The sequence below is a fragment of the Lampetra planeri genome, chromosome 82 (assembly GCF_965212315.1).
Source record: "Lampetra planeri chromosome 82, kcLamPlan1.2.h2, whole genome shotgun sequence".
NCBI lineage: Eukaryota > Metazoa > Chordata > Hyperoartia > Petromyzontiformes > Petromyzontidae > Lampetra > Lampetra planeri.
In genome coordinates this window covers 2,568,216-2,581,490 of record NC_136186.1, presented here as the reverse complement: position 1 = coordinate 2,581,490, position 13,275 = coordinate 2,568,216, and the positions used below count along the sequence as shown (strand labels likewise).

The window sequence follows — 13,275 nt, the reverse complement described above, 5'->3', positions numbered from 1 at the left end:
AGTTGTGGTGTAGGTGGTTGGTTGTTATGGTAGTTGTGGTGCTTGTGGTGGTTTAGGTTGTGGTTATAATTGTGGTTGTGTAGGTTGTGGTTATATGTGTGGTTGTGGTGTTTGTGGTTATATTTGTTATAATTGTGTAGATTGTGGTTGTAGTGGTCATAGTTGTGGTGTAGGTGGTTATGATGGTTGTTATGGTAGTTGTATTATTTTGAACTTCAATGGCACCCTACCCAGCCGACCGTGCTAATTGGAGGTGTGGTTATAGTTGTGGTTATTTTATGGTTGTTTTGGTTTTAGTTGTGGTGATTGTGGTTGGTGCAGGTGCTGGGATGAAGGATGCGTTCCGTGTCCTCTGCCCATGCGGCTCCAACAACGATTGCTCTAGCCAGCACTGCCGCCCCTGTGGTCACATGACCTTGCCTCCCAGCATACCTTGCAGTCGTCATTGATTCTGGGCCATCTTTACCTCCTGCATCTCTATAGGAGCTCTCGCTTCCTCCACACACTCTCCTCCTACCTCTGCTCTCTCTCCCCGTGTCTCCATCCCCCCTCTTCTTTCTGGAAGGTTCAGGGGTCAGGAGTTGACTGGCTGCACTCTGACCTTTGACCTTGGCTGTCACCCGAGTGGGATTATCTAATAGCAGTCAACCCATAGTATCAGGATCTGTCCCGTGACCTCCTCCTATACCTAGCCTGGAAAAGCAGTCACCATGTGGCACCCAGATCTGTCCCGTGACCTCCTGCTACACCTAGCCTGGCACAGCAGTAAACCCATGGCACCTGGGTCTGTCCCATGACCTCCTTCTCCTGCACCTCGTATGCTACATCAGTATACCCATGTCACCTGGGTCTGTCCCGTGTCCTCCTCCTCCTGCACCTAGTATGGCACAGCAGTCAACCCATGGCACCTGGTTTGTTGTGATGACATTACCGCCACGTAGTGGCGAATGGCGGCCATTGTCGTGAGTTTGTGTGCTTGTGTGTTAGTAATGGTGATTGAGTGTGTGACTATCATGCCGTGTGCGTGTGAGTTGGATGGTAGGGGTGTGTTTATGAGGGTGAGTGTGTGTGGGTGTGTGAGTATCACACACCCACACAGTGATGGTATGTGACAGTGTGAGTTTGATGGTGATTGTATCATGGTGAGTGCAAGCAATACTGTGAGCTTGACTTATTTCCCCCCCCCCCTCCCTTTACCCACTCTTCCTCCCTCTCCCTGTCTCCCCCCACTCTCCCCCACCTACTATACCTCCCTCACCTTCCCTGCCTCTCTATCTATCTCCTTTCTCCTGTAACTACCTCGCCTGTTATACAGGAGATCGTGGGTTCGATCCCTACCCTCACACCTGCTATATATTTAGAGTTTGCGTGTCTCTCTCCCTCTCTCCCCGTGGTCACGTTCAGAGTGTTTGGTTTCTATAAATGTCGACGTGATGATAGGCCACTTCGTTGACCTTTCATTTGTGGCATTTTCCCTTCCGAAGAAGAGCTGTGTAGCTCGGTGGGCATTACCTGGAAAAATTGAAATAGTTTAGTTTTCTCTTTTCCTCCTCCCTTCGTACCCTCTCCACACCCCTCCCCCCCAGCACAACAACAAGAAGCAGGAGGAGGATGGTTTGTCTCCCAAGCCGAGCGCTTCCGGATCCACCTTCATGATCCTCCCTCCGCCGCGGGGGGGGGGGGGGGAGATCCCCTCGTACAGGGTTATGGTACCCCACCCACATACACACGGGGTTATGGTGCCCCCACTACACATACGCACAGGTGTACGGTACCCCCCACTCACATGCCAGGCTATGTGCACCACACAGAGACCCAAAGACTCGCACATAGATCCATAGACTCACATAGACCCATTGACTCGCACAGAAACCAATTAACTCGAACAAAGACCTGTCGAAACACGGACAATATACTTACACAAAGACACATAGAATCACACAGACTCATCCACTCATGCACCCACCCACTCAACGACTCACAGGCTTACTATCCCTCACCTACTCACTCAGCCACTCACTCAGAAACTCACTCAAGAACTCGCTCACCCATCTACCCACCCACTTGCTCACTCACTCGTGCATCCACTCACAGAATAACTCGTAAACTCACCCACTCACACCTCAGAAACTGACTCACAAAAGAATGAATCCACTCACTCGTGCACTCACTCGCCCACTTGCCCATGCGCGCACAGATTGACCAACTTACTTACTCGCTCACAGACTCCCTCTCTGATAGACTCGCTCATAGACTCACTCGCTCACAGGCTCAATCACTCACAGACTCACTCAGAAGCTCTCACCCACTTATTCAGAAACTCACTCAACCACCGACCCACTTACTTAAAAACTACCTCACTTATCCGCACCCACTCACTGACCTACTTACTCATCCACTCGCTCAGCCACTCACTGACCAACTCACTCACTCACAAACTCAGTCGCTCACTCATCCACTCACTCCGAAACTCATTCATCCACCAACCGACTCACTCGCAACCATTAACTCATCCACTCAATAATTTCATCCATCCCCTCATCCACTCACTCAACCACTTATTCAACAACCCACTCAATCACCCACTCAATTGGAGACTCTCACCCACCCACTCACTCACCTACTCGCCCAGTCTATTAGCCACTCGTTCAGAAACTCACTCACCCGCTCACTCACCCACTCCTCCACTCACTTAAGAACCCACTCCCTCAACCACCAACTCAGAATATCACTCCTCCACTCACTCAACCATTTACTCACCCACTCGCTCACCCACTCATTCAACAACTTTCTCACTCGCGGACTCACTTGCTTATCCACTCGCTCACCCACTCGCTCACCCACTCGCTCACCCACTCACTCATCCACTCACTAACAGACTGACTCAGAAACTCACTCACCCAAGCATTCACCCACTGACTCACTCACCCATTCATTCACCCATTCACTCAACCATTCACTCTCAGACTCACTCGCTCACAGACACACGAAGAAGCTCATTCACCCACTAACCTATTCAGAAACTCAGTCAACCACCAAACTACCTACTCAAAAACTCCTTTACTCATCCGCACTCACTCACTAACCTATCTACTCATTTACTCAATCAGCCACTCGTTGACCAACACTTACTTACTCGCTCACTCATGCACTCAGAAAGTCACTCATCCACTCACTTAGAAACTCCTACAACCACTGACCCACTCGCTCAAAAACTCACTCATCTACACTCTCGCTCACTTTCTTATTTACTCACCCACTCCCTCACCAATTCACTCGTTTCCCCAATCATTCCTTCAGTCACTCACTCATTGAGCAACTCGGTCAATCATTATATAATTCAATCACTCACCCATTCACTCGGAGACTCACTCGCTCACTCAACCTCCACTCACTCACCCACTAACCCACTCAGAAACTCACTCAGCTACTCACTCACCACTCATTCACCCACTCATCCACTCATTGAATAAATCACCTACTCGCCCACTTTCTCACCCACTCAATCAGAAACTCATTCACCTACTCACCCACACACTCACTCACCCACTTACACTCGGGAGTGGGTGGTTTTAGAGTTCAGTGTTAATCATTGGGACTCCCATAGGGTTCAGTGTTGCTCACTGGGTCTCCCATAGGGTTCAGTGTTAATCACTGAGGCTCCCATCGGGTTCAGTGTTAATCACTGAGGCTCCCATCGGGTTCTGTGTTAATCACTGGGGCACCCATAGGGTTCAGTGTTAATCACTGAGGCTCCCATCGGGTTCAGTGTTAATCACTGAGGCTCCCATAGGGTTCAGTGTTAATCACTGAGGCTCCCATCGGGTTCAGTGTTAATCACTGAGGCTCCCATAGGGTTCAGTGTTAATCACTGGGGCTCCCTTAGGGTTAATGTTAATCACTGGGGCTCCCATAGGGTTGAGTGTTAATCACTGGGTCTCCCATAGGGTTGAGTGTTAATCACTGGGTCTCCCATAGGGTTAATGTTAATCACTTGGTCTCCCATAGGGTTGAGTGTTAATCACTTACAGATTTGAAGCTTTCGTGACTGCAAGGATTCGTACTCTTAGTTCTTTCGGTAAAGTCACGTAGGTAAAAAATTTAATTAAAATTTTTACCTACGTGACTTTACCAAAAGTACTAAGAGTATGTTAATCACTGGGGCTCCCATAGGGTTCAGTGTTAATCACTGGGGCTCCCATAGGGTTGAGTGTTACTCACTGGGTCTCCCATAGGGTTCAGTGTTAATCACTGGGTCTCCCATCGGGTTGAGTGTTAATCACTGGATCTCCCATAGGGTTGAGTATTAATCACTGGGTCTCCCATAGGATTCAGTGTTAATCACTGGGGCTCCAATAGAGTTCAGTGTTAATCACTGGGTCTCCCATCGGGTTTAGTGTCAATTACAGGGGCTCCCATAGGGTTCAGTGTTAAACACTGAGTCTCCCATAGAGTTCAGTGTTAATCACTGGGTCTCCCATAGGTTTCAGTGTTAATCATTGGGTCTCCCATAGGGTTCAGTGTTAATCAGAGACCCATAGATTCCTAAAACCCTATCCCTATAAACACCTAAGCCTCTATACCCCTAACCCTCTGAACCCCTATACTCCGAATACTATAACCCTCTAATCCCCTTAACCCTTAAACCCCTCACCCTCTAATCCCCTCACCCTCTAAACCCCTATGCCTCTAAATCCAACCCCCTAACCCTTTGAACCCCTAACTTTCTCCAATCCCATAATAAAGGTTTTTTTTTTTTGCGGTAAGATCGTGTGAATATAAATGTGTCTTAAAACCCGTTACCACACCGACACAGCCAATTAATAACGTTTGTCACGTGAACAAAAAGTGCCAATTAGTTTCTACTTTAGCACATCTCTGTGTTGGAGACTAACCCAAATTAACCTTTATTATGAATAACCCCTCAACCCCATAACTCCCCCTGCACCACCCCCCATGTCCCCCCTCACCCCCCCTCACCCCCCTCACACCCCTCGCCTCCCCCAGCTGCTACTTCCGCTGAGGCCGGGGCGAGTGGAGGCGGCGCTGTGCATTGTGGGTGGCGAGAGGCTGATTTGGATTCCCTCTCACGGCCACCATCGTTGGCTCGTGGCGGCTTGCTGGCTGGGCCTCCTCTACGTCGACTCAGCCAGAAGAAGGTGAGCACCAAGCGCGGTGTTGACACATCAGAAGTGGCGGTGGTGGGGGTGGAGACAAAGGAGGCACCTGGCCCACAGGTGCCTCCTTTGTCTCACTCCTCTCTCTCCCCGTGTCTCACTCCTCTCTCTCCCCGTGTCTCCCTCCTCTCTCTCCCTGTGTCTCCCTCCTCTCTCTCCCCGTGTCTCCCTCCTCTCTCTCCCCGTGTCTCCTCTCTCTCCCCGTGTCTCCCTCCTCTCTCTCCCCGTGTCTCCCTCCTCTCTCTCCCCGTGTCTCCCTCCTCTCTCTCCCCGTGTCTCCCTCCTCTCTCTCCCCGTGTCTCCCTCCTCTCTCTCCCCGTGTCTCCCTCCTCTCTCTCCCCGTGTCTCCCTCCTCTCTCTCCCCGTGTCTCCCTCCTCTCTCTCCCCGTGTCTCCCTCCTCTCTCTCCCCGTGTCTCCCTCCTCTCTCTCCCCGTGTCTCCCTCCTCTCTCTCCCCGTGTCTCCCTCCTCTCTCTCCCCGTGTCTCCATCCTCTCTCTCTCCCCGTGTCTCCCTCCTCTCTGTCCCCGTGTCTCCATCCTCTTTCTTTTTTTTTACGATCAGTGGAAACAAGAAGATGCTCGGTGTATTCGGCACTTTGTTTCGTTCATCATTTCGTATTTTTTTTTTTTAACGGGGCTTTATGTAACCCTCGCTCGCTCTCTCTCTCTCTCGCTCGCTCTCTCGCTCACTCTCTCGCTCTCTCACTCGCTCGCTCTCTCTCTCGTTCTGTCGCTCATTCTTTCTCTCACTCTCTCGTTCTGTACGTAGCCCCCCTCGCAGTCCGACGGCCTCCGACGGGTAGCTCATAACAGCATGCAGAGCTCCCCGTCATCTGCCACCGATCACACGGCCACCTCCATCGCCCACTGCTCCTTGAAGGCCGGCACGGCGTGGGTCAGCCGCGCATGGCGGAACTCCAGCCACACCTTGGCTCCGACCAGAGCGCGGAAGATGCCCAGGCTGCTGGCCGGACATTTCCCCTCTAGGGCCACCTTCCTCGCCCTGTAAATGGCGAGCTTGGCATAGCCGACGAGCATGTTGACCAGCCCCTGAAGATGTTGGGATCCGTCGCCCTTTCGGTATCCAAAGATGAGGACCGTTGGGGAGAAGTGGAGGCTGAACTTTAGGAGGATGTTTCTCAGGACCTTGAACAACAAGTCCAGGCTCTTGCACTCCACGTATTGGTGCGCCACCGTCTCCACTTTACCGCAGAACCGGCACTCCGGGGGCGTGTCGGTGAAGCGCGCCAGGGAGGCGTTGGTGGTGACGGTGCCGTGGGCGATGCTCCAGCCGAGGTCACCGATGCGGTTGTACGTCGGGCTGGAGTAGAGTTGCCTCCAGCGAGGCCTCTCCGGAGAGATGCAGGGCAGGGCTTTCCTCCAGGCATGGTCTTTGTGGTTCCTCAGGGTGTCCTGTTGGTGAAACCAGACCATGTAGGAGTAGAGCACCTTCCTCTTGACATTTGCGAAGGCCACCTCTGGTAGGTCTTCCAGCCAGCACAGGTTGTGATCCGCCTTCGCTTGTCGGCATTGGCGCTGCAGCGGCACGACGGAGAGCTCCGGTGGAGGGGGACCGAGAGGGGCCTCGTCATCCCCAACGCCTATGGGGGGCGTTCTCCCCGCTGCTGCTGAGAAGGCTTCCTTGGCTTCGGCCAGGATCCGGGCAGCCACCCGGAGCGATTGCAGCCCTCTCTTTGTGGCCATGTCTGCTGGTCCGAGCCACCGGCCCCGTGTTCCAGGCTCCACCAGATCTCCCATCCTGGTGAGCCGCGCATTGGTGAGGCGCCTCTCCATGCCGGGGGTGGCGGTGGTGGATGGCAGGTTTGTCTGCGGGTTCCTGAGGATCGGTTCGAAGACCAGATCCTCGGCCGATCGCGGCTGGTTCAGCCTCCTGACGGCGAGGGAGCTCCACGTCTGCAGGACGCTCCTGTAGAAAGGTGGCAGCTGTCCCAGTGGGAGGCCCTGCAGGTCCATATAGAATAGTTGTTTGGAGCACTGCAGACCCCCCAGTTGTTTGAGTAGGAAGGAGGCCGTGACGCTCCAGGCCGGTGCAGGGGCGGCATGCAGGAACTTTTGTGCGGCCTGCAGTCGGAAGGTGGCCAGCTGACTCCGCACGCACACCAGCCCGTGACCGCCCTCGTCCAGTGGCAGGGCCAGGACCCCAGCCGCGACCCGGTGTCCTCTGCCCGACCAGAAGAAGTCGAGGACTCGCTTTTGAAGTGCGTTGACGAGGCTCATGGGGGGGTGCAGGGAGAAGAGTCGATGCCACAGCATGGACGTCACCAGCTGGTTCACCACCAACGTCTTTGTCCTGAAGGTGAGGAACTTGCACAGGCGACTCCAGGTGCCCAGCCGCTCCTTCACCTTCTCCTCCAGCTCGACCCAGTTCATTTGCGGTGGTTCCTCCTCTGGTCCCAGGAACACCCCCAGGTGGTGCTGCGATGTTGTGCTCCAATTGATGGTTTTTGTCTTCTCCGGACACTCGGTCATGTCCCACGCTCCAACCAGCAGGCCGCTGCACTTTTGCCAGTTCATTTTAGATGAAGAGGCCTTCGAAAAGACCTCCTGACACTCGTGCAGCAGGGCGACATCATCCAGGGAACGAAGGATGAGGAGGATGTCATCGGCGTATGCCGTCAGGACCAACTTGACACTTGGTTCCCCTAGCACCAGGCCGCTGAGTCTCCGCCCTATGAGACTCAGGAAAGGCTCTAATGCCAGTGCATAAAGTTGGCCCGACAATGGGCACCCCTGTCTCACTCCTCGCTCGAATTTGACCGGGGCAGTGAGGGTGCCGTTGATCTTGATCATGCACTCCGCCTTGGTGTAGAGTAGGTGGATCGTTCGGACAAAGGCATCCCCAAAACCAAAGGTCTTGAGGGTTCCCAGCAGGTATTTGTGGTCCACCCTGTCAAAAGCCTTTTCCTGGTCAAGGGCCAGAAACGCGATTGGGATGCCCAACCTCTGGGACATCGCGATGAGGTCTCTGACCAGGAAGATGCCGTCGTGGATGGATCGTCCGGGGATGGTGTAGGACTGGTCCCTGTTTACGACTTGTGCAATCACCCCTTTCAGTCGCAGGGAGAGAGCCTTTGTCAATATTTTGTAGTCGGTGTTCAGGAGGGACACCGGACGCCAGTTTTGTAGGTGCCTCAGGTCTCCTCTCTCTCCCCGTGTCTCCATCCTCTCTCTCCCCGTGTCTCCATCCTCTCTCTCCCCATGTCTCCCTCCTCTCTCTCCCCGTGTCTCCATGTCCCCTTCTCTCTAGGTGGTGCAGGTTCAGGAGTTTACTGGCTGCACTCCGACCTTTGGCCTTGGCTGTCGCCCAAGTGGGATTGTCGCACAGCAGTCAACCCATAGCATCAGTATCTGTCCCATGACCTCCTCCTGCACCTAGCCTGGCACAGCAGTCAACCCATGACATGTCTCTGTCCCGTGACCTCCTCCTGCACCTAGCCTGGCACAGCAGTCAACCCATGGCACCTGGGTTGTTGTGATGATATCACCGTCATGTAGTGGCTTATTACGGCTGTTGTTTTTGTTGTGAGTTTGTAGGCTTGTGTGATAGTAGGATGGTAGGGGTGTGTGAGTGTCATGGTGAGTGTGGGTGTGTGTATCATGGTGAGTGTGTGGGTGTGTGAGTATTCAGTCCCTCCAGAAAAACGCGGAGTTTTTTGGTGATTGTTGCGTGCAAAAATCGTTGATTATGCGGCACGTTTTCTTAAAAAATGCGATGGAATATGCGGGATATTTATGCAATTTTATGCGATTAAATTGCGGGAACTTGCAAAAATTGCGGGAACTTGCAAAAATTGCGGGAACTTGCAAAAACTGCGGTTTGATGAAAAAGAGAAAAAAAGTGATTCCCCCAACACCCTATTCACTAGGCTACTACTTTAATGTAAAGAGTCATTTCTTATTACTTCCTATGATAAGCAAGCATACTACATCACAGAAAGTGCTGGGAATATTTAAGTTCTCATCTTGTTTTATTTCAGACCTTAACAAACAGAGGGCTCTAACTTACAAAACATTGAGTCGAACAAGTTCTGTAGCTTTACAAAATGAATATGCTACAACGTCTGTAAAAATGAATAAATAAAATAAAAAAAAATAAAATGAGTGCTTCCTGTTTTACAGAGGTAGCTATGCAAAATAATTTGCCCCCACTGTCATGTAACACACTGGGGAACTGCTTTGCGTGGTCTTTTGCGCTTATGTTTGTTGGCAAATGAGAAAGATTTGCGGGCTTCATCATGGTTTCATTGGCATCGCGGGGTTTGCAGCTTTTCAATGATGTCGCGTAATGAGTGACGTCACTTCATAACGTTCCCATGGCAACAGGGGAAATGGCTGCGCTTGTGTGAAGTAAACGCAACATTTTTCAACTTTCTGCTAAGATATATGTGACTTTTTGCAACGAAAATGCGGGGATTATGAAATCATGCAAGCCCGCATATTTTGCGCGCGGAAATCTGCAATTTATGCGGCGAAAGTGCGGCGTATTTGAAAAAACGCGCCCCCCGCATAAATATGCGGACTTTGGCTGATTTTGCGTGAAATCTTGCGATCGCATAATCGCGTTTTTGTGGAGGGACTGAGTATTATGGTGAGTGTGTGGGTGTGTTAGTATCATGGTGATTGAGTTGGTGTGTGAGTATCATGGTGAGTGTGTAGGTGTGTGAGTATCATGGTGAGTGTGTGGGTGGGTGTGTGTTAGATGGCTGGCAATGTTGATGGGTGCTGATGATGCAAGCCTTGTGCTCGAGAATGGCACTGAAACTAATATCACGTAGCTACTTCTGAGTACCCTTCAAGTGCTGTCTGGTCCACATTGTAAAGGGCAGGACTTTCCCACCTCTTCTTTATTTAAGAGCAACGTTGCTCACAACAATGTTTTTACTTCTTACAGCTGGAATTTATCCTAAGTACATGGAGAACCACATTGCAGCCATGTGATAGTTGATGTTGTGCAGTGAATGATGACCGGGCTGAGACCATTGACTCGCTAGACTTGAGAATCTGCTTTGATCACAGGTGACTGCCTGGATTCAATCCCAGGTACTCCGTGGTGCCAATTCAGTGCTATGACCACAAGGTCCATGGGCCACCTCTAAACACCCCCCACGCTAAAGACATAAGCAGCAACCTGGTTAGTGAGCAGCAGCAGCATTATTTGAATATTTTTCCAAAGCAATTGGGATTGTGGAGCAGTGGCACAGTCCTGCATTTCCTTTCTCTTTAATCCACCAAATGCAACTTGCCGCTCGATTGTGGCACACCCATTTTTACACTTGTTTCAACTGCTGTGGCAGATGGTGGAGCAGAGGGGCAGTGGAGCAGATTGGCAGTGGAGCAGGACAGTGGAGCAGAGCGCAGTGGAGACGTGGGGCAATAGAGCAGAGGAGCAATGGAGCAATGAGGCATTGGAGCAGTGGATCAGTGGGGCAGCAATGGAGCAATGAGGCATTGGAGCAGTGGATCAGTGGGGCAGATGAGGGGTGGATTTGTCGTGAAGAAGGCGAATCACCTGAATATGTGCTCTGAAGAAGAACCATTTCCCAAAACGTCTCTATCTATATCCTTGTCCCGCCACACACACAGCCGGGACACCGCACACACGAGTCCCAAGGCACATTTAACCAACCCAGGCAGCACTCGCAAGCAATGCAACGTTACGTTGTGTCCTCATGTGTTGATTTCACAAAGTTTATAGTAACAACAGCAACAAAAATATGAATCCTAATTCTTAACCGGGTGGCCTTAAGACTTGGCACGTGCAGGTTTTGTTCATTGTCTGCACCAGACCCCTGCAGCTGTCTAATTCTGGGTCAGCTGCCCCTTACATGTCCTGGAAACCATGGTAAGGTCATCGCATGAGGACCGCCTGGATGAAAACCAGCATGGAAGGGGCCCAGTGTGAAGCCGGCTATGCTAATGGAATAGTCCCGTGTGTGTGTGTGATGTGAGGTCTCCTGGCAGCAGTCATTCTCCGCTGCAGTGCTGGCATCTGCTGCTCAGCTTCATTCCCCAGCTGTGGTCCCAGTGGCACCGTGGGTAGTGTGGCGATAGCGGTCACGTTTGGCACCGATCCACGACCACCACCCCTACTGGGCGGTGTACCTGCCTCCACAAAGTAGCATGTGGCGGAGGAGTGAGGTGAACGCTCTCGCTATGCGAGCGAAGCCCCCTCGCTTCCTCTTCTTTTCGTGCATCTCCACCTGCACCTCCTCCATCTCCTCCTCCTCTGTCTCATCCTCCATCCCCTCTTCTTCATCCTCCACCGCCATCTCCTATACCTCCTTCTCCTCTTCCTGTGCCACCTCCGTCTTCTCCATATTCTCTTCTTCCACTCGCACCGTCTCTTCCTCCATCTTCTCCTCCTCACCCTCCTGCACCACCATCTCCTCCACCCTCTTCTCTTCCTCCTCCTCCACCACCATTGTTTCCGCTTTGTCCGTAGTCTCCATCTCCTCCACCACGACCATCTGTTCATCCTTTGTTGTCTCCTTGTCCTCCATCTCCGTATTGTCTTTATCCTCTCCCTCCGTGCTCTCCTCCATTGTCACCATCACAATCTCGTCCTCCTTTGCCTTCTCTTCCTCCGTCTCTACTTCATCCTCCATCTCCTTCACCTCTTCCTTCGTCTCCTTCTCCACAACCTCTGACTTCGCTTCAAAGGCCTGGAGGAGTGAGGAGGAGGGCTGCTTTGGCTCAGATCTGTTAAGAGACAAACACGACATCGTTCCACCTTCCTGCTACGGCAGACATCGCCATCTGGGTGGAATGTGTGGCGGATTCATTCAAGCTTAATATAAACAGCAGTAACAACATGGCCAGTGAGTGTGCTTAGTATTGGCATGGCCAGTGAGTGTGCTTAGTATTGGCACTGTCATTCTCATGGGGCAAGGCTATCCTTGAGATAGGTTCAGCTGTGTCTCACAGACTGTTGTAGTTTCACAGTAGTGGGTGGCATTGCTGTGTCAATTTAGCCGAATCATTTGTTGCGACAGTTTTCTTTTTATGTGTATTCTAATTGATCCCTTGGACATAATGGCCTACGCATTTAAAATGACATCGGTGGAGATCCTGAACGTCCACTGTGATGGAATGGGTGTGTATCTTTGTGGTTAATGCAGCGGCAGTAATAGCCAGGGCGGTAAGCAAGATCTGAACTGTAAGTGGTGAGCGATGAGTGCGCGACCCTTTGGCTGCTTCAACCCATCCACGATTTCTATCAAATATCCGACAGTGATTTGAGGTCGACAGAGCCGCCTCCCCCTTGACGTCGAAGGCATCTCAGAGTGCATTGAGCGCGATGAGCCACTCAATCTCGCATCTCAACGCATTTGAAATTGGACACCCCTCCCAGTGGTAGCTGTCTCTGTGCATTACAAGGCAACTTGTCAGCTGGCCTGGAAACAGGCATGAGAGTGTGCGAAATTATCACGGTGGATGGAGGGTTAAATGGTGAAATATGGCCGCATCGTTATCTGGTCTCACCCAGAAACCAATTATGGAAAGTAAATATGTCCACAGTATAGCGCAATGTACACGTGGGGTTTGCAGTGTCTGTGTATTTTGTGAGTGCGGCAGGGCTGGAGCACCTGTGCCTCAGCAGCAGAAGGGACCTGGGTTTGATTTCCACGTTGGGCCACGTTATGTGTGGAATGTGGTGCCCCGTGTTCTGGGAGGGTTCTGCAGCTTTCTCCCTGTAACTGAACCCACACAATCAAAGCAAATCGCTCAATTTGGATCACAAACAGCAGCAACTTTGTTACCAACTGTGAGCAAACTCGACAGGACCCTCCTGAAAAAAAGTCTTGAGACTTAGTGAGGCTCATCCTGCGTAAGCAAGCATGATAATAAATAAATGAAAATAAACACACACGACACATGCAAGAGTAGTTTACCGTGGCTCAGCGGCTCCAGAGTTTGTTTTTTCTTCTTGGAAGCTCTCTTCTCCAAAGCTCGGAGCAATCGGGCCCTGCACAGGAGTGGTGGTGGTGGTGGCGGCGGAGGCGGCGGAGGAGGCGGCGGAGGCGGCGGAGGCGGCGGAGGCGGCGGAGGCGGCGGAGGCGGCGGAGGCGGCGGAGGC

The 13,275-nt window shown here is 51.9% G+C and overlaps 1 long non-coding RNA gene across 1 annotated transcript; it reads left to right on the top strand.

Moving 5' to 3' along the window:
• Positions 1-1,590: 1,590 nt before the first annotated feature.
• On the top strand, positions 1,591-12,934 carry LOC144738415 (uncharacterized). Its single transcript, XR_013589256.1, has 3 exons — positions 1,591-1,709; positions 5,008-5,159; positions 8,446-12,934. It is a non-coding gene; the product is annotated as an uncharacterized LOC144738415 (long non-coding RNA).
• The last annotated feature ends 341 nt before the right edge of the window (positions 12,935-13,275 follow it).